We start from the raw sequence: 19,189 nt of genomic DNA on the forward strand, positions 1-19,189 counted from the left end.
TCATGAGGTTGTGAAGAAAACCTCTGTATCACAGTATCTATTAATGCAGCCAACAACAAGCATATAGTATTACCCGAATGTTATGACATTAAAAAATAATCTGAAGACAGCATTGTAAAATGATTCTTCTTCTTCTACTTATTCTCCTTCTTAATTTATTTATTGGGTTCCGCTTTCGCGTTATACCCAGCCACTAGTTGTTTTATCAATTAAAGCCAAAACTAAGGATGATATATTAATTGTAGGGGGGGATAAGAAATTAGCTGAAAAAACATATGTAGGTATCATATACTGTGTCTAAAACAAAACAAAAATTGGGACAGAGAATGTACAGAGACACAAGATTCTACTCTTCACGCCAGTGTGATCCATCACAGCGGCTATCTACATCACAAACATGACCGGATCAACACATAGGGAATGTGGTCTTAGATTCTAATAATGGCTTTAGACAAAAACAAAGAAAGGGATTCAGCGACAAAGGCTGTAAAATGATTGAATATATGTATGTAAACATCACACACATTCCAGCTTCTTATGGTCAGCTGTTGATGAAGGTGCCCCTAAGTAGTTCTTGTAATTTCCACCCACAGCACCACATTGCTATACGCACGGAGCCTATAGTGATAAATTGTTTGAATTCAGCAGAATAACTTTGTGACAAGAAAAAAGAAACTCAATCCTTTCAATTTCAGTCATAAAATAAATTTCACCAAAATGACCAAAACATCAATTTCTAACTCTGGAGTGTCACCTTGAGACAATATACTGTATTAGTAAGTAGGCTGTACATTATTATCCCAGATCATACTCAAATTGTGTGTGGAAGTTCATCCAGATGTATCAAGTTGTTTTAATGTGATAGCTGCACAAACATTTATTACATTAGCAGGGATTTAATCCTCATTCAGCAATTAGCAAGAAATGTGAGACTGGGAAGATGAAAGAGAAGAGCTATATAAATTGCAAAAAGCCGGTCTCAAAACTCGCAACACATGCTCGACTGAATACGATAGCCTCTCACAGCTTGTAAAAAGCAAGCCAAGACCTGTAAGTGTGGTTTACTTCCATCTGTTGTTTTTTTATTACTACATGAACCGGTGACGCTGGATCTTTGACCATTTAATATATTAAATTCCGCTCGCAGGCGACCTGTTGTGGGATTTAATATATTAAATTCCGTGCTCTAAAGGTTAACATGATCACAGACACCTGGTCCCCAAGCTTGTGGAACTAATCAGGCGCAGCTAAAATCGCTAGCCTGGCCAGAAATCAAATACGGGACCCTATGAACCGAAGACCAGTATGCTGACCAATCAACCAGAGCCAGACTAGACAAATATATTATAACTGATGCATATTTTGTGCCGTATAATAAACATACGTACATAAAACCTTTAAAAATAAATCAACAGTGAATGACAGAGCCAAATCTATTTGAACTGTGTTTGAAGATTTAACAGTTGCAATTGCTCTGTGTATTAACTCATTCAAGTCAGTGGCGGCTCGTGGGGTGTAAGTTTGGTGCAGCCCAACTCGCGCCTATGCAGTAAATGTGTACATTTTGAATAGGTGTGTTGGATAATCTAGCTAGGAGGAAATAAGGTATCGGGGTGATGTTTTGGGAAGATTTTGGGCTACAAATATGCGCGGTATAATTTTCATGCACTTACTTTAAAAAGCACAATGTAATTAAATTAACTAAAAAACAAATATTGCTCACATTCGGTAACATCTATTGCTTGTTTGTTAAATCTATTCTCCGGTCCTTTGAAGCAGCGAACTTGGCAATAATGTCATCGTAAAAGGGCATTGTATGCATCAAGTCGTTCAGAAGTGACTTCTCCAGGGATATGCTTGCCAGCGCACTCAGCCTCTCCTGGGATGTTAATTCTTTCAGTAGATTTTTATCCGCTTAAGACACGAAAAACTTCTTTTTACTGATGAACTAGCAGACGGTATGGTACGTATTAAACAAAATAATTGATACGCTGCTTTGAACAAGTCCTTGAGTTCATTTTTTATTGTGCGACAGAATTATTTCCTCCAAACTGGTATCTTTGCAGGTAGAATCGGAATAGATGTACTGAAGTTCATTTTTTTAACCGGTGTGCGTCAAATATCCCGGTCTAGAAAGCCAAGAATAACAGCCGAGAGGATCCGTCGTGCTGACCACACGACACCTCGTAATCTGAAGGTCTTCGGGCTGAACAGCGGTCGCTTGGTAGGCCTTGGCCCTTCGGGGCTGTTGCGCCATGGGGTTTGGTTTGGTTTGGTTTGGTGTGTCAAATATCGTGGGATAAGAGATTTTTAAGTTCTCTAGAGCATCAAAAGGGATAATTTTAGAAAATTCTTCAAACGAAGAGCTATATCCTAAGAAAAGAAATTGGAGCTTCTGCATATCTTGAAATCTTGTATCAGTTTCCACGGAGACTACATCCAGTATCTGAAAATAAAGCACTCCATACTTTAGAAAAGTCACTTTCTGTTTTTAAACTAGAATTTTATTTTTAGTTGAATTTTGGTTTTCTCCTCAGCCATATGAAAGTCGGTTTTAAATGTTTCTTCATTCCTTTTACCCAGTATCAGTTGCCGTGTGGTGCTTATTTTTGAGAGGCAGAAGTAAACGCCCAGAGACTTCTTTTCGAGCACGTTAAATAATATATTAGCACGCTCAAAAAGTCATTGAATACTATTGATAAAAATGTGAACTGCAAGCTATTGACATTATTAAGCAACCCCTCTGATTGACTAACGTTTTCTTCGTCTGACTGAGGATCGTACACAGGTCTTTCAAATATTTTTCTTTCAATCCCACCCACTCCTCGACAACCACGTTCAAAAGTTTCCTATGTGACGACCAACGTGTATCCACACCAGATGGTATTCGCTTCGCAATTACTGAATCAGCGACAAAAGTTCTTTTGGCTGGTAAATGAAAAAATGAAGGAATACCACCAAAGCTTGCAAAAAAATAAAAGAACGGCACTCTGGTAATATGTTGGTAATAATTTGCTTTACCACTAGACTCGGTGTGCGAAATAATGTACAAATAATGCTTGAGGGGCACCTTTTTGACCTTAGTTTGAAGGCCATTTACATGACCGCCATGACACTAGCTCCGTCATAACACTGGGCAATCAATTTACTTTTGTAGGATAATTCACTCAAAACAATATGCAGCAAGATGAATAAAGTAATCGCAGTACAGTCCGAACTAACGTCAAAAAACCGAAAGCGTTCAACTAGTGCACATTTGTGGGTAATACGTATACCGAAGTATCGCCGAACACTGCGATTTCTTTGTATCGTCGACCTGTAATGAATAGAAAGAGGTTTCTAAAATTTCTTCTTTCGCAGCAACCCTAAAGGAGGTATAGATGCAGTCTATTAACTCACATTGTATAGTTTTCGATTCTCCGCTATAAACCTTTACAGAAGCATAATGCTGTTGCATTTCTAATGAGCTGCTGGAAAATAGAAGTTTCAATATATAAGGAGGAGTCGCTCTCATCATACCCTCTAAATGCCATTTCCTGCTTAGAAAGAAATAAAACTGCACCGGTTGGTAATCGCATGGAAAGTCTGTTAAGCCTCACACTCTCATTAAATGTTGTGATGTATAGACGAGCATTTTCTCTTAAAGCGTCAGCAATTTGATTCTGATTCTTTTTTTCTTTAAATCCCACGGCATTTTTATATGCTGCGAGGAACCTTCGTGCTTTTGAAAAGACCTTGTAGCACAGGACATATTTTCTAATCCTGCGTGATTCCAGACTGTCTGTTTCACTCCAACAATAAGACAAGGCCAACAAAAGAGTCTCTGCAAATAATGAATACCGCATAACCACGGATAACTACTGTATCAAGATACCTGGAAATTTCGTGTGTACATCTGTTCGGAGGCAGAACCAGTTATTTTCTGATAAGTCAAAACTGGTTGGGGACGATTGCTTGATAAAATTTCTTTTTTATCCTCCTCCTTCCATTTCGAAAATGGAGTTTCTCTTAAAATACAAACTAAATGCACGGAGGGTTCCATGTTAAAACACGCCTTGGAAGAAACACTATTCTTTCACATTATAAGAAAAGATTTCAATACTATATATAAGTATGGCCTCACACGCTACATATTTATATCTCTAATGAATTTCAACCGCACTTCCTCTCCAAACATTCATACAACAATAATTATGCTACGCTTCACGCAGTATATATAAAAACGCCAAGAGCTCACTCTTTGAGCTGTGCTACTAAATGCTCTTCAAAAGCGCGTATTTTATGTACAGTTCACTCACGATTAATCCGCCACATGGTCAGGATTCACATTATAACAACGGACATTTACTTTCACGATAAAAGAATACTCCGAGCACCACACGTTCAAATTTATAACAAGCTTCTTGTTACAGGTGTTGTAACAGTAGCCACAACTCTCGCGACAAAATATAATAGTAAATGTGTCTTGTTTGTTCGATTGTGTTTCAGTGTGAGATTCTGATACGAACATAGCAGCAAACTAAGCAGAGAGGCTGCGTTACATACCCGGGTGTGTTCGGATAATATCGTCCCAGCTCGTGCTAAGCAGCCGAATATCCCAGTGTCTCAATGGGCTGCACCAAGCAAAATATAGCCGTATGCGTACTGGAGGCACTCTTGAGCGTTGTCATGGCAACCGTTGTGTTATACGTCACAAGTCAGCCCGGACTGCTGTGAGCATTGAGAGGGCTGCACTCAGACCGCAAGACGCACTCGTAAAGGAAACGAACTGCAGTGTTTGCTTAATTATGGGCGCTACACCGGTTGAGTAATCACAACGTATAAGGAACAGTCTTCGGTTTTTTAAACGAATATGTTTAAAGAGAAAATATAGGGATGCAGAAAATGATAGAAAACTGTTTTGAGAAATGGTAGTGCAGCCGGGCTGTACCTGATGCACTTGAAAAGCCGCTACTGATTCAAGTCACAATAAATGGCCACATTGTTGACTGTGGAATCAGATTTAATTTGCCTGCCCATAGTTTGAGCGTACCTGTCACACAAAAAAATGTGCATAAAATAACAATTTATGCACATAATTCACTCAAATTTGGCATTCATGCCATTGAAGTTTATGACTTTACCACTCTTCATTCCTTGAGTGACTGTTGGCTGTGGTACAAATATTTCATTTGAAATGATTTCAAAAAAAGAGGAACCATGTTCTCTAAAAACATCACAATTTCAGACAGTGGGTGGACTATAAATTTCTTGTATTTCTGAAACACCACTGTATCCGCAAAACGGATATATATCTTAGGATTATTGTCCTTTTCCTCCAATTTCCAATCGCTATGGTTCTTTTGTGTCACCAGCTGCGCGTTTGGAAAAACCTGACGGGGCACTTTCAGTATTCTGTTCATTTCAGTAACTTTCACTGTTGCTATCACTATCCTCGATATCCTGGATTCATTTTCCAAAACATTGCTATAAACGCTATCTAAAACAATGTCTACAAGCGCTTTCATTCAGTTGTCAACATTACCGCGAAACCGGTTCTACTGCATAATGAATACTGAATACTTATGAAAATAAACTGTTATTCAACAATCCTAGTGTTGCACAGAAATACAGACAGCATTATTTACCAACAGCACATGCCTCTTGTTCCTTACAGTGTGTATTGTTAGAAATTATATTGCAAAGGAATTATACGAAGATAAGCAAGGCACTGCGTTGTTGCGAGCTGAGCTGGTCATTTTATTCATGCGCCAAAACGCTGCGCGTGACCACAGCTCGCCATATGACGCAAATGGGTTAAGGGGCCTCAACGTCAAGATAATTGGCCTATTTGAGAGCAGAATAGCTTTTTAATCAAAGTTAATTATTTAATTAACATATAAAAATACAGTGAACACATTGCACATACTTATACACATTCTATATGACAGTACAGTCCAATAACAATAATCTGCTAATTAAAAAAGGTTCCTGTAATCAAGACAAAAGGATCAATAGTTATTTCTAGAGCTCAGGCAGTAACAGATGAGAACGCAAGCTAATTTGGCAAGTAGTCTCGTCCGCTCTTCCGTAATGTTGTTCAAGCTCGTGTATACTTGTTACTTCTTTCAGTAAACTTGAATTGTAACCTCTTAAACACCTGGGCTCTAGTTAGTTATTTGCATCTTGATTAAGGTTTAAAGCAGGGAGTTTCCTGCATACTGAGAAGTATCTTCCTCAGAAAATTATACTTTCATGAAATTTGAAGGAATGCATTATAAATAAATTAACATTGTTGATCATAATGTAATGATGATCAATATGCATAAATGAATAATTCTGATTTCACTACACTTAACAATGGTAAAATAATTTAGGCTACTTCATTAGAGTACTCTGCCATGAAAATGGCTATTATTTTTATTTACCAACTGACTCTCAGAAATGCCACAAAACATTAACAGCAGTTGGTATGCATCCTTGAGTTTAACCCATTATAATGGTAAAAAGCATGCGATTTAATCATATAAATTCATAAAGAAAACTGATTAGTAATACTAATATGATACTGTTTAACATGTATATTTTCATTAACCCTGCGAGTGACAATAAGGTGCAAAGCATACAGAGTCATGGGATTCATACGCAGATCTCTATTCGGAGCCAGATCGAAAGCAGTTCAGACAGCCTATTTGGCATTATTACGGCCAATACTGCTGTATAGGCTTCCTTCCTGGCACCCCTCTAAAGTGGAGAACATGACAAAACTAGAGAGAGTTCAACGCCAAGCAGAATGACTAATTACTAAACACGGTCATTTAAATACAGCCAGGTCACTGTCTCCCACCCCATAACAGCTCTCTGCAAACAAATAGACACGGCTTTTCTGAGAAAATTCCTTGCATGTAACATTCACATAAACCCTTTCAACCGCTTACAGCTGAACTTCCGCCCACTCAAAGAGGTCGAGGTGTGTCCCTTTTCCATCTATTTGCAAGAACAGCATCATATCAAAGTGGCTTCTTTATTTGTTCTGCTCGGCTGTGGAATGAACTCTCATAACAGATAAAAGAACTACCTGCAGAAAACTTTTGTAAAGAGGCAAAAGGAATGTATATACAGTATAATGAAACCTTCTGTACATAACATAATTTTCTACTGCGTGAATGTTCAATATGTGTGGGAGGACGGATCAAAGTTGATGTGATCCTGAGTGAGTGAGACTGTATGTAGGTATGAATGACCCGGCCTAGCTGAAGTGTATGAGGGGATTCGTGCGCGCGTGTGTGTCGAATTTCTTGAATGTTGAAGGTCTTGTGAATATTATATAAGTTAATTAATAGGAAAAGCACCCGAAAGGGCATATACAATATTATTACATCAAATTTGAAATTATTCTTTGCTAATTTGCGTGATGCTTTTGGTCCTTTTTGAACATAACACAATATGGTATTTTTCGCAGCGCTTTCCACAGAGCGAACATATGCAATTCCCGTTTGGTAGGTGGAATTTCTTTTTGCTACATAACTTGTGGTGGTAGCCATGAATGGCTAGTCTTGTGATTGTGTGTCCTTGTTAGCGTTTGTCCATGATCTGTCTTGCATAGCATCGGTATTGTAAAATTCCAAGTCGATGTCCATTCGTTTCCTTTGTCTAGCAGCTAGAAGTGCCTGGTAAGCATCAGTAGATGGCAGGCTGAGCTTATACCTGATATCCTCTATGAAGAAGGTCTCTCTTGCTAATTCATAGGCAAGTCTCGATGGTGCATACTTCCCTATTTGCAGGCAGTGCTTTATGAATCCTTTTCAATTCTCTCGAGGTTCTTGTACGTTAGATTTTCCTATATTACTTCTATGCCATATGTTATTATTGGTGTTATTGTGGCATCGAAAAGAGTCATAGCTGTATTCAGCGATAAGCGATGAAGGTTTTTGAGTCCACATATGTATTTAATAGCCGTTGTTGTCCTTTCTTCCACATGGTAGCTGAATGATCGACCCGTTGTCTGCAGGGTGATGCCTAGGTATTTAAATTTATTAACCACTTCCATCTCTTCGTTGTTCAATAACAGCATGTCCTTTGGTGATGCTGTTCCCCCTTTCCTGAATGTCATCTGCGCTGATTTCTTCATGTTTATCTCGAAACCATTCTCCAGTGCCCATTTTGCCAGGGCGTTTAGTGTCGTCTGTAATTCCTCTTTGTTGGGGCCCGCTATGACCATATTGTCGGCGTACATCAGGAGGGTCGTCTCCATTGTATTTCAAAGGATATTGGTGATGTTCGCAGTGGCTATATTAAACAGTGTTGGGCTAATGGGGTCCCCTTGTAGTACAGCATTTGTTTGCCTGATTTTGTTAGAGACCGAGCTCGATAGCTGCAGTCGCTTAAGTGCGGCCAGTATCAAGTATTCGGGAGATAGTAGGTTCGAACCCCACTGTCGGCAGCCCTGAAAATGGTTTTCCGTGGTTTCCCATTTTCACACCAGGCAAATGCTGGGGCTGTACCTTAATTAAGGCCACGGCCGCTTCCTTCCCACTCCTAGCCCTTCCTTGTCCCATCGTCGCCATAAGACCTATCTGTGTCGGTGCGATGTAAAGCAACTAGCAAAAAGATTTTGTTAGATGTTGTTATTCCATCATCTACTACAATGTCGTCGTATGTCAAGATGTCTTCTATTATTTTACTAATGTAGTGTGTCTTTCCAATCATGTCTTCAATGTTTTGTAGTAGTTGTTTTCTGTCTATAAGATCAAAAGCCTTTTTGTAATCAATGAAGACTGCGCAGTATTTTCCCTTGGGCATTCTTAGTGCTGATTCTATCTCGTCCAGAAGAAATTTTACAGCTTGTGTTGTGTTTCTACCCTTCCTGAACCCAAATTGGCATTCTGGTATTTTTGAGTCTACTTCCTGTTCAAGTCTCCTCGTTAGTATTTTAGTATAGATTTTGAAGATGTTATTCTCCAGTGCTATTCCTCTGTATGAATTTGTGTCATATGTTTCCCCTTTACCTTTGTATAACATTTTAATCTTCGCAGTTCTCCAGCTTTCCGGTATTGTCCCTGATTGCCGGCATTTGTTGAAGAGATTGGTCCATAAAGGAAATAGTGTTTCCAATGAGTCTTTTAAGATTTCCATGCAAATATTATCTGGCCCAGGGGCTTTCCTACTTTTCGCTTTAGTGACGACGTCTGTGATCTCTTCTAGTGTTATCGGTGGTGGATTTTGAGTCCGTTCCTCAGTTACACTTCTGCACACAGCTACATTAATGTTCTGTTGATTTAGTATTTTCTTGAATTCTTGAAGTGTTCTTCCCATTCTTTCATCGGTATAACTGTGGCTTGTGTTACATTTCGTTTCCTCAGGGCAATGAATGGGTCTTTCTTTGCTGCTTCTGCGATTCTATTTGCTTCTTCTTTCATGAATGCAGTTTTCGTTTCCTTCAAAAGGTGCTTGTAATTTCTCCTCTTAGTTGCATAGGTTTTAAGATCTTCATCTCTTCCTGTCGTTTTGGCTACGTATAACGCTTCTAGTGTTTCTGTACGCATTTTGTAACATTTTTCATTAAACCAGGGCTGAGCTCTAAGTTGTCTTGGTGGAATAAGAGCTCGTTGAAGTATGTTAATGATTAGTTCTAATGCTCCAGTTGTGTTGCCCTCATCTATGAGCTGCACTGAAGTTTCTATTTGCATCTCATTTTGTTTGAGGATATTTATATCAATCTTTCTTGATGGTCTGTCGTTGGTGGTCTTAGTAATGTATTTTGTATGCATATTTTCTATTTCAAATGTAGTTTCAATGGGAATATGTTTTCTGATTGGTGCTGCAGAAGACGACCATAAACCTTCTTGGGCCAGATTTCAGACATATTTTCCTCTATAAAATACTAAATCAATTGAACTGGTGCCATTGTGTGCGAAGTTTGTTTTGAGTTCTGAGTCGTTTACAAGTTTGAAGCCTTCCTCGCTGAGTGTTTCCAGAATCAGTTCAGTCTTGTTACTGATTTTATCGATTCTGCAGTTAAGATCTCCTGCTAAAAGGACTGACTCATCATGTTTCACCTCCATCAATGCTTTCATTAGATGTTCTATTGCATCTTCCATTGTCCAGTGTGGAGGCATGTACAGGTCTACCGTTGTGAAGGGTGTTGTTCTTGTAATTAGCAAATTGTCTTCTTTCGTGGCGCTGGTTATCTTTCCAATAGTCGGTTTGAAGAAACATGAAACACCTCCCTCCGGCCTACCGTCGATAGACTTTGCGAATGAACGTGTACTGTAAAATCCTTGGATGTGTACTGGTTCTAAGAGGAAAGTCTCTGTTGCAATTATAATATCTATGTTTACAAGTGTTTCGTGGGGAATATGTATCAAGGCATTTCTTGCACCTTCCGTGTTCCATAGCAGTAGTTTTAGCTATGTAGTTTTATTAGTGTTGGGGCGGAAATTCCCATTCATTTCTTCCTTGGCTTTGCATGAAGCGAAATCTTCGGAATATTATATCCTTTGGCCAGAAGTCCACACTATATACAAGATCCATATATTTGTATGGTATCCCTACCTTGAAGGATTTCCTGTTGCCAACCGTTCTGAGTTCTTCACGTTCTGTCTCCCCTTCTATTTTGTTTTTCTCTAGACATTTCTTTATTGATCCTGTTGAAGTTCCCTTGCTTGCTCTACCAATAAATAGCCAGACTTTTCGTTCCGCAGCCCTTAGCTCGTAGCTATCATCCGGTTTAGTTCCTGTGGATTCATCTGCTTTCTGTTTCTGTCTCCTTCGCATCTCGGCCCTTTCTTCTACAGTGTCTCGGTCATTCTTCCGTTGTGTAGAGATGTCCTGTATCAGTTCACTTTGATTCATATCATCATCTTTTGTCTTGATCATTGGGTAATTTAACGATGTCTCTTCTCTCTTTGTCACTACTTTCACCATTTTGATTTTCTACATTTGGACTATGTTCGGCGTTTCTAGTCGGTTCTTCATTCTCCACCCTGTTTGGTATGTTTGGTGCTTTTCATCTTGCAGTTACTCTTGGGAGGCATTGGTCAAATTCTGTCTTTACTGCTATTTGGATCTCTTCTCTCATTATTACTCCAATATTTGCGATCATGTTGTTCATTACGTCTTGGAATTTTTGCGTGAGTTTTGTCATTATTGATTGTTCTATATCTTTCCTTTTTATGGTGCGTGGTTTGCAATCCACACAAATCCATGTGAGCTTGCAATGCTCCCTCTGCATGATGTTGAATTCCCCTCTCGTTAGTCCACTACATTCAAGGTGTTGCCATCTATCGCATTCTTCGCATTCTATTGATTCTTCATTGGAGCGAACTTCCTTCGCACACGTGGCGCAGTTTACCACTTTCTCCATGTCGACACTCTGGTCAGTTGCTTGGTCGCCTGGTATATCTATATATCTATGTACTCTGAGTCCCAAAATGGCGGATCTTTTCGTATGTTCAGTGAATGATTGTTTTAAGTCTGAAGATATTTCTACGTTGTATTCCTTACCACTTCAACTTTCTATTGACTCACTGCACTAAACTTTACAATCACTATCACTTTATAATACTATCTCTACACTTGGTATATTGATTTGTCACTTTGGTGTTAGGGCACTTCGATCATCTTTCCTTAGATCTGGTAGGCCGTGATATGTCTATGTAAATACTGTAACTATATATAAGAACATTATGTAGAATATAATTGTATATTTTAATATTGTAACTTTACGTGGGGATGGAGGCACATTCAAGTATGTGGGACTATGCCGTTTCTCCATTCATCATCCCTCAATTGTATCTACAATTTGTGGAAAATAAATAATATTAATAATCCAAGAAGTAAAAAAAGATATGACAGAGATTGGAATAACAGACGATGTAATACAAGACAGAACAACTTTCAGAAGATTGATACAAAAACTCAACGGTTACCAGAAGAAGGAAAAGAGGAAAGCTAATAATAATATCTCGACACAAGAGAGGAGGAAACAGCAAAGTGAAAGGATGAAGAACTATTGGAAGTGAAGAAAAGAAGGTTTAAGATGGATGCACAGGGTTACTTTCCATGGTCCTTAGGAGGACAAAATCGAAGAAATAAGAATAATAATAATAATAATAATAATAATAATAATAATAATAATAATAATAATAATAATAATAATAATAATAATAATGCCAAAGAATTCTGCAATCTTTTGCAAAAATATTTTTAAAATTTCACAAAAATACTTTTAAAAACAACTATTATGCAACTGTTTCATTCTCTCTTTCCTCTTGCCACCACCTTCGTTTTGATTTTCTCCACACTGATTTTTACTCCCCATTCCTCAATTTTTCTCATTTATTGCATCAAGCTATTCTTCGACCTCTCCCTCATTATTTCCCCAAATTACAAATAATATCATATGCTGCCTTTGCTAACTTCCTAATATCAGCCATCAAAATTATAATTAGCAATACTGACAGAACTCTTTTCTGTCTCAATCTGACTTCAATTTGAAACCATTCTAACTATTTTGCCCCCTAGGGTTAGCACAAATGCAACATTTAATATACTTCTATTCTTCTAGATGTTTTTAATTTTCTTTGGGGATGATATCACTGCCTTTTCTGAATCAAACAATGCGATTAACATATCATTCCCATAATGTCAATGTTTTACATATTTAGTCTCACATTAAAAATGGGCTTTATGCTTAATTTTCCTTTTCTGAAACCAAACCTTTGTGTTGCATTTCCACCTTTTCTTTAATCCTATTTTTTATTGTTTTTCTTTTCTTTTTTTTTTTGCTTGCTTAAAAGTTTGCACTAACAGAAAAGTTTATGGTGACAATGGAAAAGAGTAGGATAGGGAAGCAAGCAGCCATGACATGGTACAGTGGAACCTCGATTCTCCATTTTTTAAGGGACCATGAAAATAAAACGTACAACACGGGAAAATGTAAAATCCGGGAATGAATGAAAACCATCACCAATTTGGCTAAACATCACAAAAATGGAATATGTACAATTATAATCTTATAAAAACTCTTAAACCAAACCAAACTACAGCCTCAATGGGCCTTTGCCTGCCAAGCGGCCGCTGCTCAGCCCGAAGGCCTGCAGATTATAAAGTGATGCATGGTCAGTGTGACGAATCATCTTGGCCGATATTCCTGGATCTCTTGACCAGGGTCGCAATCTCACCATTAGATAGCTCCTTAAAGGGAATCACGTAGCCTGAGTAGACCTGGAAGCAGCCCTTATATCCAGGTAAAAATCGCTGACCTGGCCGGAAATCGAACCCAGGCACTCCACATGAGAGGCAGGCAAGTTAGAACGTGAAACCGGCATCAAACATTAATTACTCGTACGCGAGTTCAAAATCTCGATACTTTATTTACAATTTTACAGGGGAATCTTCGTCAGTTTCCCGTCAAAACTTCTTTCAGTTCAGCAACCTTGATTAGCCAACTCTTCGAAAAATCTAATAACGCCAAGCCAAACGACAATCGACCACAGGTAGTTTTTAATTCTCTCATCTAATAAAATAAAGCACATTAGATACAAAAGCACCCAACATGATGGCAAAATCCCTTCTTTTCTTAATCTTCCATTGTAATTTGGTCCCCGGTATACTGTTCGTAGTCAGTTTCTGGAAATCTTGTACCGCGTAAATTAGGCCTACACTGATTTTTAAGGTTATGTTGAACTCGAGAACACGGTTTCGAACAAGTAAGTATCAATTCTCAAAAGTTTCTGAATGCATTATATTTAATTCTGCCCTTCACTAATCCAATCAAATTGGAAAGAGAAAAAAATCATCAAAACTTCAGAAATTACAGTCATTCGTGACCTTGAGCTCAGCTGGAAAGCGCGCTCGCTGCACGTCAGTACGAGTGGGAAATGATACAAACGCTTTAAATGTAACGTGCGCAAATAAAACGACTGCGGTTTCTGGCATTTTAACACAAAAACATAACGTTTTCAGTCTTACATTAGGACTGAAACAGTAATAGGCAATCCCAAGACCTCCCATGGCTTTTTTTAATGTAAGGTGCAACATCTGTTCGGGTCTCGATAACATTATCGTGTACCGGTACTAGATTTGTGTTAAGTAGAGATGGCTGAAAAATAACGTAGCAGTTACTTTGTCACAGTTACATGCCTGTCACTGTTACAAATGTAACGAGGACAAAAAATAACAGGTTACCGTGTAACGACAACAGAATAACGTACTAGTGAAAACAGTAACTGGGAAGTGGGAATGGTCACTAGTAGCAGCTTACAGACACAGAATGTGACCTTCAGAGTTCAGACAGTACGCATGTCTTTCAAATGAGAGCGCTTTTGGAGGAGATTGCTTTAAGTCAAATATACTAAAATGTATAATATACTCTATAGTGTATTTGTTTCAGTTGCTGCTGTCATCTGGTAACTAAACTACATTAAAATATTCTTCTTCTTCTTCTTCTTCTTTTATGACCACATAGGATCACTTTAGTCAGTCCGTCGTTCAGGTCTCTTTGAAGGGATTGTTCGGGCTTTGCGGTCCTCCCAGTACTTCTTCAGACGCTCCGATCTTCGTGCCCTTTCCTCAGTTGAAAATGTGCGTGTTGTTGGTTTGTTTTGTGTAAGGGTAAAGCGGAGGTTTGTATTCTTGAGTTTTGTATTCAATTTTATCTTATTTTTGGTGTCTTCTGTTGTAAGGCCTATTTCCTTCAGATCCTCTCTTACTTCTCTGATCCATTTACATCCTGTTGTGGTATTTTTTGAGACGAGATTGTGTTGTACTAGTTGTTTCAGAACTCTCGAGTCCTGCATCCTCATGATATGTCCAAAGAATCCCAGTCTCCTCTTACGCATAGTATCTGTAATGGGTTCTAGCTCTTTGTACACGACTTTGTTAGGTATTAACCGCCACTGTCCATCTTTCTGATATTTTTTGTTGATACAGGTTCTTCCAATCCTCCTTTCAATTTTCTGAAGTCTGTCAGTCTTTGATTGTTTATTCAGGTAAAAGAGTGTTTCTGCTGCATATGTAGCTTCCGGTTTTATAACTGTGTTGTAGTGTTTTATTTTTGTATTTATTGATAGACATTTCTTTTTGTAGATATCCCATGTTAATTTTTGTGCTTTAGCTAATCTATTTGTTCTTACTTGGATTGAGATTTTTTCATTTAAGTTATGTGTTATTACTTCTCCAAGATATTTAAACTGAGTTACTATTTTGATTTTATTACCATTTATGGTGACTTCTTTTAGCTGTGTTGGTTTTTGGGGCATAATTTCCGTTTTTTCAAATGATATTTTGAGGCCAATTTTATTTGCAATGTTTTGAAGTTCTGATATCTGGGTTTTTGCTTCTTTTATGTCCACTGCTAGTAATGCTAAATCGTCAGCAAAACCCAGGCAATTTGTTTTGATTTTTCGGCCAATCTTTATTTTGGGGGGAGATTTTCTAAACCATTCCCTCATTACCATTTCTAGAGCACAGTTAAATAATAGTGGTGAGAGCCCATCTCCCTGCCGTAGTCCAGTTTTAATTTCAAATGTCTCTGATGTTTCCCCCCTAAACTTCACTTTTGACTTGGTATTAGTGAGAGTCAATTTTATCATGTTTATTAATTTGGGGTGTAGTCCAAGGTGTCTTAAAATTTTAAACAGAGATTCTCTATGGATGCAATCATAAGCTTTCTTGAAATCTACAAATGTTATCACCATATCTCTGTTTCTTCTCCTGTTATAGTCCATTATCAACTTAAGACTCATGATCTGATCAGGACAGCTCCTCCAGGGTCTGAAACCTCCTTGATATTCTCCTAGTTCTTTCTCAAGTTGTAAACTTATCCTATTAAGGATGATTATTGAAAATATTTTGTATGTTATGTCTAGGAGAGAGATTCCCCTGTAGTTATTAGGGTCGGTTTTGTCCCCTTTTTTGTGCAGAGGATGAATGAGGGCTGTTGTCCAGTGTTCTGGTAGTTCTTCTTTAATCCAGATAGAGACAAGTTGTTGATGGAGGGCAACTTTTGCTGAGGTTCCTGCATATTTCCAGATTTCCGCAAAGGTCTGATCTTCTCCTGGCGCTTTGTAGTTTTTTAATTTATTCAGAGCTTGGTAGACTTCCTTTATTGTGGGGGGATTGATGTTTTCTGGTGATGTTTTTATCGGGGTGTTGGTGTCCAAATGAAGGAGTTCTGTAGGTTCCTCACAATTTAAAAGCTTGTTGAAATGTTTAGCCAGAATTTCTGCATTGTCTTTATTGTTATGGGCCAGCTTACCATCTTCATCCTTCATCAGTAGGGTCGGGGGTTCATATTTTTGGAGCTGCTTTCTGAAGGTTTTGTAGTAGTCCCTTGATTTAGTTTTACTGAACTGTTCTTCAATTAACTGCAGGCTGTCCTTATGATGTTGTCTTTTTATTCTTCTTAAGACTTGGGTAGTTTCTTTTCTCTGTTTTACTAGCTTTTGATAGGATATTTCTGTCTTTTGGGACTGATGTAATAGCCATGCCTGATGTCTTTTCTCCACTGTTTCATCACATTCACTGTTCCACCATTGGTGTTTTTTACGTGGTTTAATTGGAGCTAGGTCTTCTGCAATTTGTTTAAGGTTGTGTACTAAGTCTTCAAGTTTGTCTGTGATTTTTATTTTTTCAGTTGCTTTCTGGTAATTTTTGTTGTTGATTAGCTGGGTAGGATCTATTTTTCTTTTAGTTTTAAGGGCTTGCTTTTGTTGTCTCCTCTGGGGAGTGAGTTTAATTTTAATTTTAACTACGTAGTGATCTGAACCTGTGTCTATTCCTCGGAGGACTTTGACGTTATAGATCTCTTTGTGGTGGTATTTGTCCATGCAGACGTGGTCCAGTTGCCATTCTCCTTTAGTGTAGTCAGGGTGTTTCCATGTTTTGAGTTTTTGAGGTTTCCTCTTAAAACATGTAGATTTTGAGATTAAATTATGGTTTCTACACAGGTCAACTAGTCTCTCTCCATTTTTATTTGTTTTCTTGTGTGCTGGCCATTTTCCGATGATGTCACGGTATTTTCTTTCTCTGCCTAGTTGAGCGTTGAAGTCGCCTATTAATAATTTTATATGGTGTTTGGGGATGTTATCTATGGTCTGGTCCAATAGGTCCCAAAATTCTCCTGTTTCCTCCTGGTCTTTTGAGGAGTTGTTTTTATCATTAGTGGGAGCATGGGCATTTATTATAGTATAGATTTTATTAGATGCCTTTAAGGTGAGCGTATAAGTTTTTTTTTTTTTTTTTGTACCATAAATAAACTAGTGTGCTAACTTTCCATATTGATAACATATTATAGATATCATAACATTACTTCATTTTACATAATCAATCCTCTTGTACCGGTTCGTGTCGAGATTTGGCAGACAGATCATAATGTTTTCTTGTCTTCTATCCTTGATCGGGGAATTGTCAAACTCACTCCTCTAGATTTCAGAAAAGATGCTACGCTGTCTTCTCATTTCATCCATTGTCTGCCTCTCGCTAACTTTATAGCAAACAGGAATGTGTGTTTTGCTGCACCGACTTTCAACAGTGTACTGATACGTGCGTGCATATGCGAGTGAATGAATGGGACTCTGCAAAAGAGCTGTAAGGAGACAAGCTTGAAGCCGTGACCTGGCTGTGACCAATAAAAGATGAGTAACGTTGGACGCTATTTTTAACTGTTACTTTTTACAATTACTTTATTGTAGGAGTGACAGATGTAGCAGTTACACAAAAATAACCGCTTGTGACACCTCTAGTGTTAAGAAGGAGCAGTTTCAATTCCTGCCTGAAAGCCCAGTTGCTATACAGTGCCCTGAGGAAAGTGCCGAAAACCTGTTTGGCAATACAATAAAAAAAAAGTAAAATATAAACATGGACATAATGTGGACATTTTATAAGTGCGAACATTTGATGAAACTCGTTCCGTCTTGCAAGCAGAGCTGTCGAAATGCGCTGTGTCTCCTTACAATTGTTGTGGCCACTCTCTGCTTTATGATATCTGAGATTCTCTAAACAATACCATCCAAATGCGATGCTAAGATGGTCGCTTATGCAAGTTCACCGCTAATCGCTTTTCCAGTTCAGTACTTGCTCTAATTATCGCAATAACGGGGCGTCAATGCCAAGATCCATAAGTATGCCATAGCCATCCTTTCATGAGGTACAGTATATTGAAAAATGCTTGAATGAGGATTTAGCGTCCATGGGATTGAAATTTCTGGACGGTTGATCCGGAAAGTTGTTTCTTCGAGGAACGGATAATGCAGGATTTTTACAACGTGATTTGATTACGATGCTCGCGGGACCACGTAATTTGAACGCATAATCCGGGAAAACGTAGTTTTCGGGAACGGATAATTGAGGTTCCACTGTATTGGTTTGATGTGAAAACAGGAAACAACCCTCTTGAGGGCAGGCAACAATAGGATTCAAACTCACCATCTCTTACAGCCTGATATTTTCTGATATTCTTTCCATCACTTTAAAAAACAGAGGACCGGGCGAGTTGGCCGTGCGCGTAGAGGCGCGCGGCTGTGAGCTTGCATCTGGGAGATAGTAGGTTCGAATCCCACTATCGGCAGCCCTGAAAATGGTTTACCGTGGTTTCCCATTTTCACACCAGGCAAATGCTGGGGCTGTACCTTAATTAAGGCCACGGCCGCTTCCTTCCAACTCCTAGGCCTTTCCTATCCCATCGTTGCCATAAGACCTATCTGTGTCGGTGCGACGTAAAACCCATAGCAAAAAAAAAAAAAAAAAAAAGAGGATATACGATAATTTTGATCCCTTTATCCTTACTACGTACTGTCTTATCTCTCTGTTAAAAATATGCATTAATATTCTTATCATGCTTCTACACTGCCTGACAAGAAAAGTTAAGCACCCAGAAGGAGGGGTCCAATATTATCCCATTTTGGTATACTGCATACCATTGATGTGAGAGTAAATGATTAGATTTACAATGACCTGTAATGCGTAGAACCACCCACCAGAGTGCATTCATGAAGGCACTGTCTTGTTGATAAGTTGTTACCAGTCAACTGCTGTGAGTCAGATAGTTAAGCACAGAGGACTAGATACACTATGAAGTACCCTCAACGTCTCGCAGATGCATTAGACAACCTATCTACCAATCAACAGCATTTGACACAGGCTGCATTGTGAGACTGCATGAGGCTGGTTGGTCGTATCGTGCAATTGTCAGGCACATGGGCCATTC

This window comes from Anabrus simplex, chromosome 4 (assembly GCF_040414725.1).
Source record: "Anabrus simplex isolate iqAnaSimp1 chromosome 4, ASM4041472v1, whole genome shotgun sequence".
Classification (NCBI taxonomy): domain Eukaryota; kingdom Metazoa; phylum Arthropoda; class Insecta; order Orthoptera; family Tettigoniidae; genus Anabrus; species Anabrus simplex.